Source organism: Danio rerio, chromosome 13 (genome assembly GCF_049306965.1).
Source record: "Danio rerio strain Tuebingen ecotype United States chromosome 13, GRCz12tu, whole genome shotgun sequence".
Taxonomy (NCBI): Eukaryota; Metazoa; Chordata; class Actinopteri; order Cypriniformes; family Danionidae; genus Danio; species Danio rerio.
Genome location: NC_133188.1, coordinates 38636008 through 38650000, shown reverse-complemented (window position 1 = coordinate 38650000; position 13993 = coordinate 38636008). Strand labels below are relative to the sequence as shown.

The following is a 13993-nucleotide window of genomic DNA, read 5'->3' as shown; positions in this document are numbered from 1 at the left end:
AACTAAGGATGCACTGAATTGAAAATGCTGGGATAAAACTGAAACCAAAAAATCTGTATGCACTGCAAAACTGAAATCTAAATTTTTAAAAATAATTTTGTAACAGTTATTTATTATTTTACTAAAATATGTAATTTTGTAAGACTTTATGCATTTAACTCAACTTATAACAAAGAGAGATTATAAGATAATAGGAAGTATATACTGATAAAAAACAGAAGCCAACAAAATAACCACAATTGTGGTTATGTTGTACAAATCAGTGTTAATTTTAACAGCAAATTTTGATTTAGTTTTAGTCTTAGTCTTTTGACAAAAATTCCATTTTAGTTTTAATCATATTTTAGTCTTCTGAATCACTTTAGGTTTAGTCTAGTTTTAGTCGACTAAATTTCATAAGATTTTAGTTGACTAAATCTACTCTAAATTTAGTTGCTTAAATATATGTTTAATTTATTAGATAAATTATTTTAATTAAATAAAACTTTAGCTAATTTTTAATTTCATAAAAAATGTATACATTTAGTTATACAAAATATTCTAACTTAAAATGAAACAAAACAGTCTCATTAAAATATGGGAAATAGCTTCTCCATTGAGGAACAAAAATCATAATTAAAATTGTGTCAGCAATCAATCAAGCAGCAACCTCCCGCTCTTCCTCGTGAAGCAAATACGGAAGTAACTGAAACTGCAATTCATCAAAATTCCACTAGTCCTGGTTTCATAATAAAGCAAATTTCTATTGAGCCCACTTTTAAAATGGCCAACTTTACAACAGAAAAGGGTGTTTACAGCCTGATACAAAGAACAATTTTGGTTCATTTAGCTAATATTACCCTTCATGGCAACTGTGATGGGGGTGAATTTTTCTTAAATTTTTCGAAGGGCGTGGCCACTTGAGTGACTACTAGGTCTCGCTATTTGCCGTCAAGTCAAATCAGCTGATTCCGGCTAATTAGCCACTGAACTTGACATATACATTGTATTTTTGTTTTGTTTTATGGGGCTTTACACAGTCAGTTGCTTTTTGGAATTATTTTTAACAATTATGAGATGAAAGAGCCTGCTGTGTGCACTTAATTGTGCTCACAAAGCATTCACTTGGCCTCCATTCCTAGGTGAATGAATATATACACTTATATACTGTACCATCTCTATAGATGTATTTTTTTTTATATTTAAGATCATTTATCATTTAGATTTTTCTTTAGAACTTGAATGCACTCCAGAATCTGACAGATTGATTAGTGTATGCTATTGAACAGTCATCTGAAATGTAAACTTACAGTGTTATGCCTGGATTTTTTTAGTGGCTTAATGTATTACAGCAGTGTTTTAAAAGTCTAAACACTTTATTGATATAGCAAAGTATACAACCAACCCCATGTGGTCAGAACACAAACGAGTCGCAGGTAATTAAGTATTATTATGTGAACAAAACGGTGACGGTTGGCAGCGCCTAGTGGTAGCTTCTTTTTGGTTTTTCAGAAACCTATGGGTGACTTCACGGATACTACGTCCATGTCTTTTACAGTCTATGCAATCAATCAACATGTAAGAACAGTATCCATTTGAAAATGCAGTACTGTGCAATTATTTAGCAAACCCTTTATTTTAACGTGGTAAACTACTAGTCTTTTTAACCAGTCTGTTGTTCAGTTTTAAGCCATTTAATCTTTGAAAGGCCTTAAAAAGTCCACTTTGCAATGTAAGTCTATAGCAAGCTTTATGTTGTAGTTGGCATTACAGTAGATGCAGGTACTCAGTTATAGCACTGAGTGAATAAATAGAGTAATGACATATGCAAATCATAATATACCTTGTCAAATGTGCACTCAGTCCCATGGCTGTGTTAGATCACATAGAGGAATTCTAAAGTGAAGATGTACATAAAAAAATAAAAGTACGTTTCACTTCAATCTTGTATGCTGTATGTGACTCCCTGATAAGCGGAGATTATAGCACTACAGTAAAATTACATCCTTAGAGACTTAAGATATAATCACATCACTAAATGACGTCCTGAATAAATTGTTTTGTGGTGAAGGTTTACTGTAAATGGCTGTTGTCATGACCGCGGCAGACAGACATCGCGCCTGAACCAAAGAGCTTAGAATCACCAAGAGGCGACATTCAATAGAACGTTCCATTGCAACAGCAGCGCCCAGCAACAACCCCGGATTCCACCATTTGGAGTGAAAATTGTCGGCTGTCCATTGGATCTTATTGCTGTCTCGATGACAAGCAGCTGCTTTGTTTTTTATTTATTCATTTAAAAGCGCATTAAAGCTGAGATACAACCTGAAGGAGGACAATACAACACTTACTATCACAATCATCAGCACTTTTAATAGTTTATTTTACAGACTTAAGCCTGGTTTATACTTCTTCGTCAAGTGACCGGCATAACCCACGGCGCATGCAACGCGCGTAGCTGTGCATTTATACTTCTGCGCGCTGTCTCTGTTGATCTGCATTAACACTTCCGAAACGCTAGTTGGCAGTAAGGTTAATGTTCCTCTGTGTCGAGTTTCTTCGCTGCTGTTTTGCTTTTCCTGAACACTTCCTGAATGTACAAGTGGCTCAAACTTACTCATTTTGGAACCAGCGGACGTGCAACAACTTTAACTATGAGGTAAACACAAAACAAAACTTTCCATCCGGAGCTCCTTCACAGGACTCCACACTTGTAAACAATTGCTCCATCAGGGTCGTGCGGCTCTCGGCCCCGCCCAGACTCGTCAGCGCTACCAAGCTGACCAATCACAGAGCTTGCGCTACGCGTCGTTTTTAAATTTTTTTGAGAGATGCACGTCAGCGATGCCAACAGCCACAGCGTAAGGCTATTTGTCAACGCCGTAGCATACGCGTGCGTTTGACGCAGAAGGATAAATCAGCCTTTATGATATGCTGTTGTTCTATTGGAATTTTCATTCCAAAATGGCCACCTGAACCTTGCACGAGTTAGCAGGTTAGCTAAACTGAAAAAACGTCCCTTAATAACACTCTCGTCTCGTTTTTATTAGCCAATAAAAATGTCAATATATATTTTTATTATAGTTGTCGTCAATGTTTAATTTTTATTTAGTTTTCATCTAGTTTTCGTCGGTAGAATCTTGTTCTTCACGAAAATTATGATGAAAGTTTTTCGTCAACACAATTAACACAAATATGTTTTTGGTAATTGCCAATAATACATTGTACAGGTCATAATTATTGACATAAAATTGTAATTGGCATATTAATTTTAACCCAAAATTGTTTTTGAATATTAAGTAAAGAAGGTAATGCTCAATTAATATATTCAGTACATTTTCTACAGTATATATATATCTCAATTTATTAATAATCTGTCTTTTCAATTTATTTTTATTTTATTTATTTATTTATTTATTTATTTTTTGAAGCATCAGATTGCAGATGTTAAAATAGATTAATCTCAGCCAAATAGTGTCATATCCTAACATTTATTGTGATATACAGTATAAATTTAAATTTTCAAAAAATTACACTTATGACTGGTTTTGTGGTCCTGGCTCACATGACAATGAGTAAGTAGAGAGGTGTCAGTTTACCAGTATGTCAGTATACTACATAGAAATGTCCCGTCAGTGTGTTATTTGAGTGGACTTCATGCATAAGGAGACAGAATAGAGTGAAGTATCGAGCTATTTCGACTTTGAACGATGCCACACTTGGCTGCTCTTGCGCTTCAGTTGATACAGCAAAAAATGACTTTTCATATTGCATTGAAATGCTCATTTTTTCAGCCATTTTTCTTTTTGGGACGAAAACCGAAAATGCCATGTTTGTTCGATTTTTTTTTTTTTTTTTTTTTCCTTTTTATTATTTTCTTTTTTTTTTTTTATCCTGAAATAATCAGAAAATTCGGTGCATCCCTAGTAATAACCTTTCTTAAACTTGATAAATCCAATAATTTGCATACGTTTCCAAAATGCTTTATCATAGAATTTCCTATCATGCACTGCAGTTTGATAAGACCCCAGTGAATTGTGATCTTATCCACATTTATTCCCCCTTCAGAGACCTGAAAAGCTCTCCTGAGTGAACTCAAAGCTCCACAATAAAGGAAAGTATTTCCCATGTCACATACCAGACAAGTGGATTTTTTGCTACATTGAGCAGTGCCTGCTTCTTTTGCTGACAGGCCAGGTAGTCCCGGGTCAGATAATGCCTTTGAGAGACACAGACACAATAGTTCAAAGGAACAGCGCTGGCATTTGATCCATTGTCCTGACAGGCCTTTGGAGACCACCACCCACAGAGCATCATCTTACCCGGGCAGAAAGCGAGAGAGTGCGGCTAGCTCTGGATTAAATGCAGGTGAGCTGTATCAGTGGACTGTAGTGGGCGACAATCAACCAAACCATTGTTTTGTGATCTTTGATGAGGTTTTGTGAGTTTCTTGATGACTCCTTAGGTTTTCCATTTATGCCTTGGTTAGAGTCATTGAGTGACTAAGTTTAGATTTGAACACTAAAGCCTTGATCAGACTGGCAGATCAGATCTCGTACATGTGCATATCAGATGTTTGTTGTTTGTCTTTGTGGAAACAACATTTTGATGAGATGCTATGTGGAAAATGACAGAATTCTGCTTACCTGGATACAAAAAAAGAAAGGATTTGGACTGCAGTGTGTGAATGTAACATGACATTATTTTAACCAGATGATCCAAACAATGAAAAAGCTCTGATTATTTTGAAAAAGATGTGGTGCCATACACTAAAAAAAGATTCAAAGATGACTAATTGGATTTGCTATATATATATATATATATATATATATATATATATATATATATATATATATATATATATATATATATATATATATATATATATATATATATATATATTATTTTTTTTTATTAAGTGGATGTAAACAATTTATTTGGGCTAAATTTAGGCAAATAATTTAAATTGAACATTACTACTAAATTCAATTTGTTTGTTTAAAATCAACACATAAACTGTTTGCATCAGTTTTGCAGATATAGTTTTTTTTCAGTGTAATATGTCTTGTTAAAGGTGCAGTATGTAGGATTGACACCTAAAGGTTGGACTAGGTATTACAGTCCAAATTCAAAACATTTGAGGGTTTTTTTTCCACCCAGCCCATACTCATAGGATGCCTTATAAACAGGTTGACAGATTGTTGACACAAACAGGAGCGAGTGTGCATGATCATTGAGCCTTACACTCTACTCAGCTAATGTTTACGTTTGTAATATTACACGTCAAATTAAAAACCACCTCGTGAGGATTTTTATGACTCTGTGTCTGCGTCTGATTACGGAGGTTGCTTCTGTCCTCCAAAAGTCGCATTTTATGCCCTGTGCTTATATATTGAAGCAGCCTTCATTCAATTAAATTCATGTTTATTTATATAATGCTTTTTACAATGTAGATTTTTTCAAAGCAGCTTAACATAGTTCTAATTAAGTCCAGATTTCAGAGTTCACTGCTGAAAGTTCAAACACTGATAGCAAATCCACCAAAGTGCAGCTCTACAAGTCCCGAACTAAGTAAGCCAGTGGCGACAGTGGCAAGATAAAAAAAAAAAACTTCACCAGTTAATGAAGTGAAGGGGAAAAAAAACTTGAGAGAAACCAGGCTCTTTTGGGCACGACCATTATTCTTCTGGCCAAACTTCCTGTGTGGAGCTGCAGTCTAGGTGCTGGAGGCTGGAGAAGCAGAACGTCCATCGTGGAGAAGCTGCAGGTGTGAGTAGGGCACCGGCGGGAGGTTAGGCTGGCCCAAAGGATGTTTGTCACTGATCTTTCAGGAATCAGTCTCATACACTCCATGACCACCACAGCATCAGCTCGGGATACGGCCTGGTCCAGGATTATGGTGCCTTGGGATCATCTCTTTACAAGTCTTGGATTGCATCAATGGCACATCATAGTCTTTAGGGGCCTCATGATGAGTATAGAGGAAATAGAGAATAAAAAATTAACTAGCGTAGCTGCTGTTCATGCAAAAATTAAGTGTTATAAATAAAAATAGCAGTTATATAAACAAACAGAAACAAACATTTAAAGCAAATGAGGGTTTCTAACACAATGTCTGGTGCATTAAGGAGGATTGTGTCCTGCAGGTGTTTGTCAAGCCAGCTTACCTGCATGGAGCATACTTATGCACCATACCGTTATGCGATGCATTGTGTGTGTGCTTTACTAAAAAGATAGGTCTTTAACAAGCGGCAACCTCCCGCTCTCCCTCAGGAAGCCAATACGGAAGTAACTAAAACTGCAATTCATTCGAAATTCCGCTAGTCCTGGCCGCTCCTGGCTCCAAAACAGAGCAAATTTCAATTGTGCCCACTGTTAGAATGGCCAACTTTACAGCAGAAAAAAAGGTGTTTACAGCCTGGTTCAAAAAAAGATTTTGGTTAATACAGGTAATATTACCCTTCATGACAACTGTGAGGGGGGTGAATTTTTTTATAACTCATCCGTTTCCTTTATATTAAGTTTGCATAATTAAGGGTGTGGTCACTTGATTGACAGCTAGGTCTCGCTGGTCGCTGTCACGTCACCTCAGCTGAATCCTGCAGATTAGCCACTGAACTCGGCATATTTATCGTATTTCTGTGTTGTTTTATGTGGCTTTACACAGTCAACTGCCTTTTGGACTTGTTTCCCACAATTATTAGATGGCATGGCATGCTGAGGGCACTTAATTGTGCTCACAAACTATTCACGTGGCCTCCGTTTCCCATGTGAGTAAAGTTATATACTTATATACCATCTCTATACATGTATTTGTTTTATTTAAGATCATTTATCGTTTATATTTATATTTAGAGCTGTAATGCACTCCAGAATCTGTCAGATTGATTAGCTGTAGGCTCTAGAACAGTCATCTGAAGCGTTGTCATACAGTGTTATGCTGGATTTTATCAATAGTCTTACAGTAACTAACACAGACTATATCTGAAGTGTTTGTAAGTAATTCGCGTTTTCCTCCTGTTGAAAAACGTCATAAGAACAATGTTTAGTGGCTCAATGTATTACAGCAGTGTTTTTAAAAGTCTAAACAATTTATTGATATAGTGTACAACCAAGCACAAGTGGTCAGAATACAAACGAGTCACTGGTGATAAAGTATTAAGCATTTCTCCCAAAGTAAAGTGTGTCTGAACCAGGTCCAAGCTAAATGCTAGCAGGTGTCTGTAGCTCCGCTCACTCTCCGCCTCTTTGCCCTTGTTTGGTATCCCGCCGTGGGTGTGATGACGCGTGACCAAAATGGCGACGGTTGGCCGCGCCTACTTGTGGCTTCTTTTGCGCTCTTCAGAAACCTACGGGTGACGTCACGGATACTACGTCCATATATTTTACAGTCTATGGTCTTTAATCTAGTTTTGAACTGAGAGAGTGTGTCTGAGTCTCGGACATTATCATGAAGGCTATACCTTCATGATATATGAGAAGGCGCAACCTCCTTTACTTGATTTTGCTATTCTATTTACTACCAGAAGCCTTGAGATTTGAGATCTTAAAGAGCGGGTTGGATTGTAGCGAGACCGAAGGCTGGTTAGATAAACAGGAACTAGATTATTTAAAGCTTGATAAGGAAGCAATAGTTTATAAATAATAGGAAACTTAACAGGCAGCCAGTGTAAGGAGGTTAAATTGGGGTGATTTTATCATATATTCTAGACCAGGCAGCTGCATTTTGTACTAGCTGAAGTTTGTCAAAAAAGGATGCTGGACAACCAGCATACAGGGCATTACAGTAATCCAGTCTAGAAGCCATAAAAGCATGAACTAGCTTGTCTGCATCTGAGATGGATAGCATAATTCTTAACTTTGCAATATTTCTCAGATAAAAGAAAGCGGTCATGACTGAAGTGAAATATGCTGTCCTTTCCACTAAGGCAACCCAGAGTGCTGAAATATTATCATTTTTTTGATTAGATTAGATTCAACTTTATTGTCATTACACATGTACAAGTACAATGCAATCTAACAATGCCAATTTAATCTTTAATGGGAGTTTATCCTTTTATAATATGTAGAGAGAAGACACGAATGAATAGAGAGCAGGGAGAGGGAAAGGAACAACAAAGGACCTTAAGTCGGGAATCGAACTCCGGTCTCTGTGAGCACCTCAGGGCTATGTGTTGATGCACTAACCACAAAGCGATTGATGCCAATCAGGGTGCTGAAATATATTTTAGTAAACTGCCATTGAGGGGAGTTACACAGACCAAACAAAGACAGATATCTCAAGAAGCAAGCTAAATTTTCAAATTAGAATAACTGACTTTAGCATTGTTTTTTCAGATAAACAATTATGTTCACTTAACATGTTTCTTAAATGTCAGCAAACGTAATGTGGTATTTTCATGTTTTAGACGAGTCAAAATCTTACATAAAAGCACTTGGGAAACAGGGCTTAAACAATTGTAGTGATTTTTGTGGTTTTGCTTTTAAATGGTGGTCCTACACATTGTATTTACTGAAAGATTCAAATATTCCCCTTGTCATGGTTTTAGGGCCAATTCTGAGAGTGAACCACTGATTAACCAATTATAATTCATTCATTCATTTTCTTTTCAGCTTAGTACCTTTATTAAACTGCACTTTCAGAAATAAAGGTACGTGAGCTGTCACTGGGGGTGGTACCTTTTCAAAACGTACACACTTGTACTTAAAAAGTATATATTTACCTAAAAAAATTAAGAGGAACACTTTTGTTCTTTTTAGGTACTAATATGTACCCTTTAGGTATTAATATGAACCTTTTAGGTACAACTTTTTACCTTTTGAAAAGGTACAACCCCAGTGACAGCGCGCATACCTTTATTTCTGAGAGTGTGGGGTCGCCACAGCAGAATAAATCACCAACTTATCCAGCATATGTTATACGCAGCGGATGCCCTTCCATCTTCAACCCATCTCTGGGAAACATCCATACACACTCATTCACACTCATACACTACGAACAATTTAGCCTACCCAGTTCACCTATAGAGCTTGTCTTTGGACTGTGAGGGAAACCGGAGCACCCGGAGGAAATTCACGCGAAAGCAGGGAGAACATGCAAACTTCACACAGAAACGCCAACTGACCCAGCCAAGGCTTGAACCAGTGACCTTTTTGCTGGAATTCTACTTGGGCTTTTTGCTACTTTTTCTCTAGCCTTGGCCAGGTTCATATTCTCCTCATCTACTGCCTTCTGCTTTACAATATATTTAAAAATTAATTGCTAAAGTGTGTGCTATCTTATTGTTATGTCTACGTTAATTTGGATGTTTGGTAACAAAAGGCTTTCAGTCCAAATTAGCATTTCAAGCATTTGCTCTGGCAAGTTTCCTGAACACACTTAAAAGTAGGAATACATTAAAATGATTTTACTGCGCATGCATAAAACATCATAAAACACACTGAGATGATAACAGACATAATAAAGTACACTCAATATTCTTCTGGCACAATCTTTTTATTAGCAAAATCTGTTCACAAAATCACTGCTTTCCAGTGATTCCAGGTTTTGCTCATCTGGCAAAGCACATTTGTTGAGTAATGCTGCCTTCACATGCTATGGGAATTATCGTAAATATAAGTGTCCTAGTAGGAAATTGGACATGAACGGCCTCTCAAGTTGTTGTATTTACTACTAGGAAACTCTGAGATAATTTTGATTCTCGAGCTTCCAACTTTAACACAAACTTTAAACATGGTGGGCAAGGAGAATGACTGCTGCTGTGAATGCTGTACAGTATTATTATTTTTCTAAAACAGCTGCATCCACATTAGTTTGAAGCATGTTTAATGTTGTATAAACAGTGAAACTTTGAATAGTATTTAACCAGAAATTTCAGAATTGCCAGATTGAATGCATTAAGCTCATAATTAAAACGTTATAAGTGGGAAATGTCCGAAAGCTTGTGAATGCAGCACAGTGCAGGAATGCAAAATAATTGTTGCACAAAGAATCACTTGCAACATTCTGAATAGCACTGGTACATGCATAGGATTATAAAATCTGTAAAAATTTACATAAAAACGGCAGCTGTGGTTTCCAGAATCGTGTTGTTTAAATACATTAGAAATCATAAAATATTGTTTTATCTACTGTAAACTGCCGTATTTCATTCATTTATACAGCGTTATTACAGCAATGTTTTAAAGTACTAACATGTGATGTACACATTTTATCTTTGTTACACCCACAAAAAAACCAACCAAAAGCAAGTAGTGATGAGACAGTCATATGATTCCCATCTCAAACAGCTTTATCCCAAGCGGAAAAACGTATTTACATGTAGAAGAGGTCGCATGCATTTTTTTCTGTTTTGTATAACAATATTTTTTAGAGTGTACTAATAGTACAATAAAAGTTACATAAATAAACAAACATCATTGTTTTCAAATACAGTAACTTTGTAATCAGTCCACACTATGATGCCAGAATAGTGTTTTCAGATTAATCCACTTTAGAAAGCATCTGAAAAGTTCAGTTATTGCAAGTCAAAAACAGTATCTGAGGGTGGACTAAAGGCAAAAAACAACACCAAAAACATTTCCGCTTTCAAAGGTTTGCTGAAAAGATGCAGCTTTTAATCTTGCATGCATCTTTGGCTGTCTTTAATTGAACTCAATCATTCTCCGTGATGCTTTGATGTGACTTGATGGATGGTCTGTTCGTCTGTGTGGTCTTAGTTGGAAGGTTGATGTCATGGGTCATCAGCTCAGAACGTTTTTTTTTAATCCATTCTGTCTCTCTCTCTCTCTCTCTCTCCCTCTCTCTCTCTCTCTCTCTCTCTCTCTCTCTCTTCAGGCTCTCAGGGAGATTAAGCAAACTGCCGGTAGTCATGAACAATGATCATATGACCGGATTAGCCTCCCGAGAATGATGACAGTGAGGTTGTGAACTGAACACCTTTTGTGATTACCTCATCGCTCATAATGCACGCTACACATGCACTCGCCAACCTCATTGCTGCTGTAACATTCTGCTGATTGTAGCGGTCTTGTTGTCTCACACCTTAGAATTAGCAACTTAATAGAAAGCAATCCTTCTTTTGACTAGAGGTGTTCAGAATTTTAGATGGCACAATTAAAATTATGCCTAGGATTGATTATAGTGTTTGCTTATAGTGCGAAAAAGTACAAACTCAGTCAGCAATTATAATTCTTCAAAATGTAAAGACACTTAATGAAGAGAAAAGGACATAATCGATCAAAAATAAAATAAAGAAGAAACTTATATCTTCATGTAAGGAAAGAGGACTGAAATAATTGTTCTACACAACCAATTACTGTTAGAAGAAAATTGTTAGTTGTGATTGGACAATACAACTAGAAAAATCTCGGATGCTTACATAGTGGAATAACTGTTTATACGTTGTTTTATAATTCAATTTGAAGATAAATAATATTTGACTAGATATTTTTCAAAATACTTTTATTCAGCTTAAAGTGACATGTAAAGGCTTAGTTTAATGAGGTTAACTAGGCAGGTTAGAGTATTTAGGCAAGTTATTATGCAAGGATGGTTTGTTCTGTAGACTATCAAAAATATATAGCTTAAAGGGGCTAATAATTTTGACCTTAAAATGGTTTTGTAAAAAATTAAAAGCTGCTATTATTTTACCTGAATTAAAAGCAAATAAGACTTTTTCCAGAAGAAAAACAATGATCAGACATACTCTGAAAATTTCCTTGCTCCATAAACATAATTTGGGGAACATAAAAAAAAAAAAAAAAACACTTTGTATATGTTTTGTTTGTTTATATAACTAATAAACTAAATAGCTTAATCTTAGATATTTTCTGTTTAGTGTTTATATCTTTTTTATAACATTTTATAGTTGTTAAAACAACAACACAAAAGAATGTAGGATAATTACCATATGGTCCTAAGACTGTAAACACTTAAGGTAATGCTATTTTTATGGTATCACAGTTGCTGTTGTTACCTAACCACTCAGCATTATCATTCTTGCTACAGGTTATAAGTGTTTCTTTTTGTTGTTTATTTATTTGTGATTTTTTTTCATAACGAGTTTGGTTTATTTTCATTATTAATTAATATAAGTTGTCATGCTGTGTTTGTAGCTACTGATCTTTTGGAGGTCTTTCTCAAGGTTTTGTTTATTTCTTAAAAGCATACACTGACATGCTGCCCTGTTTAGTAACGAGACTTTTTGAATTGTGAAGGCTAACCGTTTAACACTCTCAACTTTATCTTTTTATGCACTGCTGGCACATTTCTTAGGGATATATTAGGGGTGTTTTGGATATTTATGGATTTTTTATTTATTTAAATATATATTAATTATATTAATATATATTATATTAAATATATATTAATTGTTTAAATATTTAAATATTTATTAAAATATATTTAAATAAATTCCATCCATTCATCCATCCCTTTTGTGCTATGTGCATGCTGTCCATAACTCATAGGTAACTTGGTCTCAGTGAAATGCATTATATTGGAAGTTTAGACAGAGGACAGATCTTTATCATCATGGGATATTTCTGCTATTTAACAGAAAGAATAACCGTTGACTTAGCAAAAAATGCAAACAAAAGTCTGAACACTGTGAGCACAGTTTAAACACACATGTAAATACAGACCCACAAACTTCTCCCTTTTCCCTGCACCCATCCTTTACAAAAAATAAAAAAATAAAACAACACCTAAGGCACGAGTGACTGAATTCATGGGTAAATAGCCATTTTAAGAGGTATTGGTTTGTGGGTAATTGAACTGACAGCGGAGGGGAATGAGGGCTGCCCATGTTTATTTACCTCTTTTGTTGTGCCCTGAGCAGGGACAATAAACCGCTTTGGCCTCGGCCCATCATGACATCGTCTCTTGTGCTGTCAGAGCCCGGATGTGATGAGTAAACTTTCTCTTTTGCCAAAAGATTTGCCTGATTCTTCTGCTACGTCAGCTGGAATGATGGTACTGGCTGAATCTGGATATGCAGTGAGATCTTGAAAAAAATTAAGAGTAAAAAAAATAAATAAATCTCTGATTATTTTACTGAAGTTATTATTGTCTTTTAAAAAAAGGTAACTGTACAAGCAAAGTTAAATATGACACAAAGCTTTGTTTTTAAAGGAATAGTCCCTCAAAACTTTAAGTTTTGTCATCATTTAGCAAGGCAAGGCATGTTTATTTATAAAACACAATTCATACACAGTGGCAATTTAAAGTGCTTTACATAAACAAGAATAAAAGAGACAATTATAAAAAAATTCTAACACATAATAAAAGTGATTATTTTGCAACCTTTCCTTATAAACCAGTTTGAGTTTCTTTTATTCTAAAGTTTTGAACAAATATGGAAACCTGTAACTATTGACTTCCATGGTATTTGTTTTTCCTGCTATGGAACTCATTAGTTACTGGTTTTTATTTTTCAAAATATCTTCTTTTGTGAAAAACAGAAAAAAAAAGGAAAGTATGGAACCAAACATTTTCGTTTTTGGACAAACTCTCCCTTTGAGACTAGAACTGCAGATTATTTAGTTACTTATTTTAGGGAAAACAAGTATTGAACAGGTAATTCTTTTTTTTTTCCAGAAAACATATTTTTAAAGGCGCTGTTGGCTTGACATTTTCACCGGATGTTAATAGCAACCAAAAAAATACAAGGAAAACTAATGTAATCAGTTTACAAATTAGATTATGCGTTTTAAAATCAAATGACGCAGGGAAAAAGTATTGAACACATGAAGAAAGGGAGGTAAAAAAGGCCTCAGCTCAGACAGCAGCTGAAATCTCTCAGTAGTTCTTCAGCAACCCTTAGTGTAAATTAATATTAGCTGTTTCAGTCCAACATCAACATTAGCAGGATGATGAAGATGAAACAAGAGTGGACATTTTAGCAGGACAATAATCAAAAATACAGCCAAAGCCAAAAGTCTCTCAAACGCTTTCAGAGAAAGAAAATCAAGCTGTAGCATGGCCTAGCCAATCACCCAACTTCAATCCTAT

At 35.4% G+C, this 13993-nt stretch overlaps 1 protein-coding gene across 4 annotated transcripts in view; it reads left to right on the top strand.

Annotated features, from left to right (window-relative positions):
- The window catches only part of LOC101882067 (uncharacterized), a 180420-nt gene that overhangs the window by 98380 nt on the left and 68047 nt on the right, over positions 1 to 13993 (top strand). The window contains exon 1 of one of the 4 annotated variants that reach the window (XM_073920159.1): positions 4048 to 4347. The exons of the other annotated variants lie outside the window; for them this stretch is intronic. The gene's annotated coding sequence lies outside the window, so the exon portion shown is untranslated. Of the gene's footprint in view, positions 1 to 4047; positions 4348 to 13993 lie in introns of those variants that run through there. 4 annotated transcript variants of the gene reach the window in all.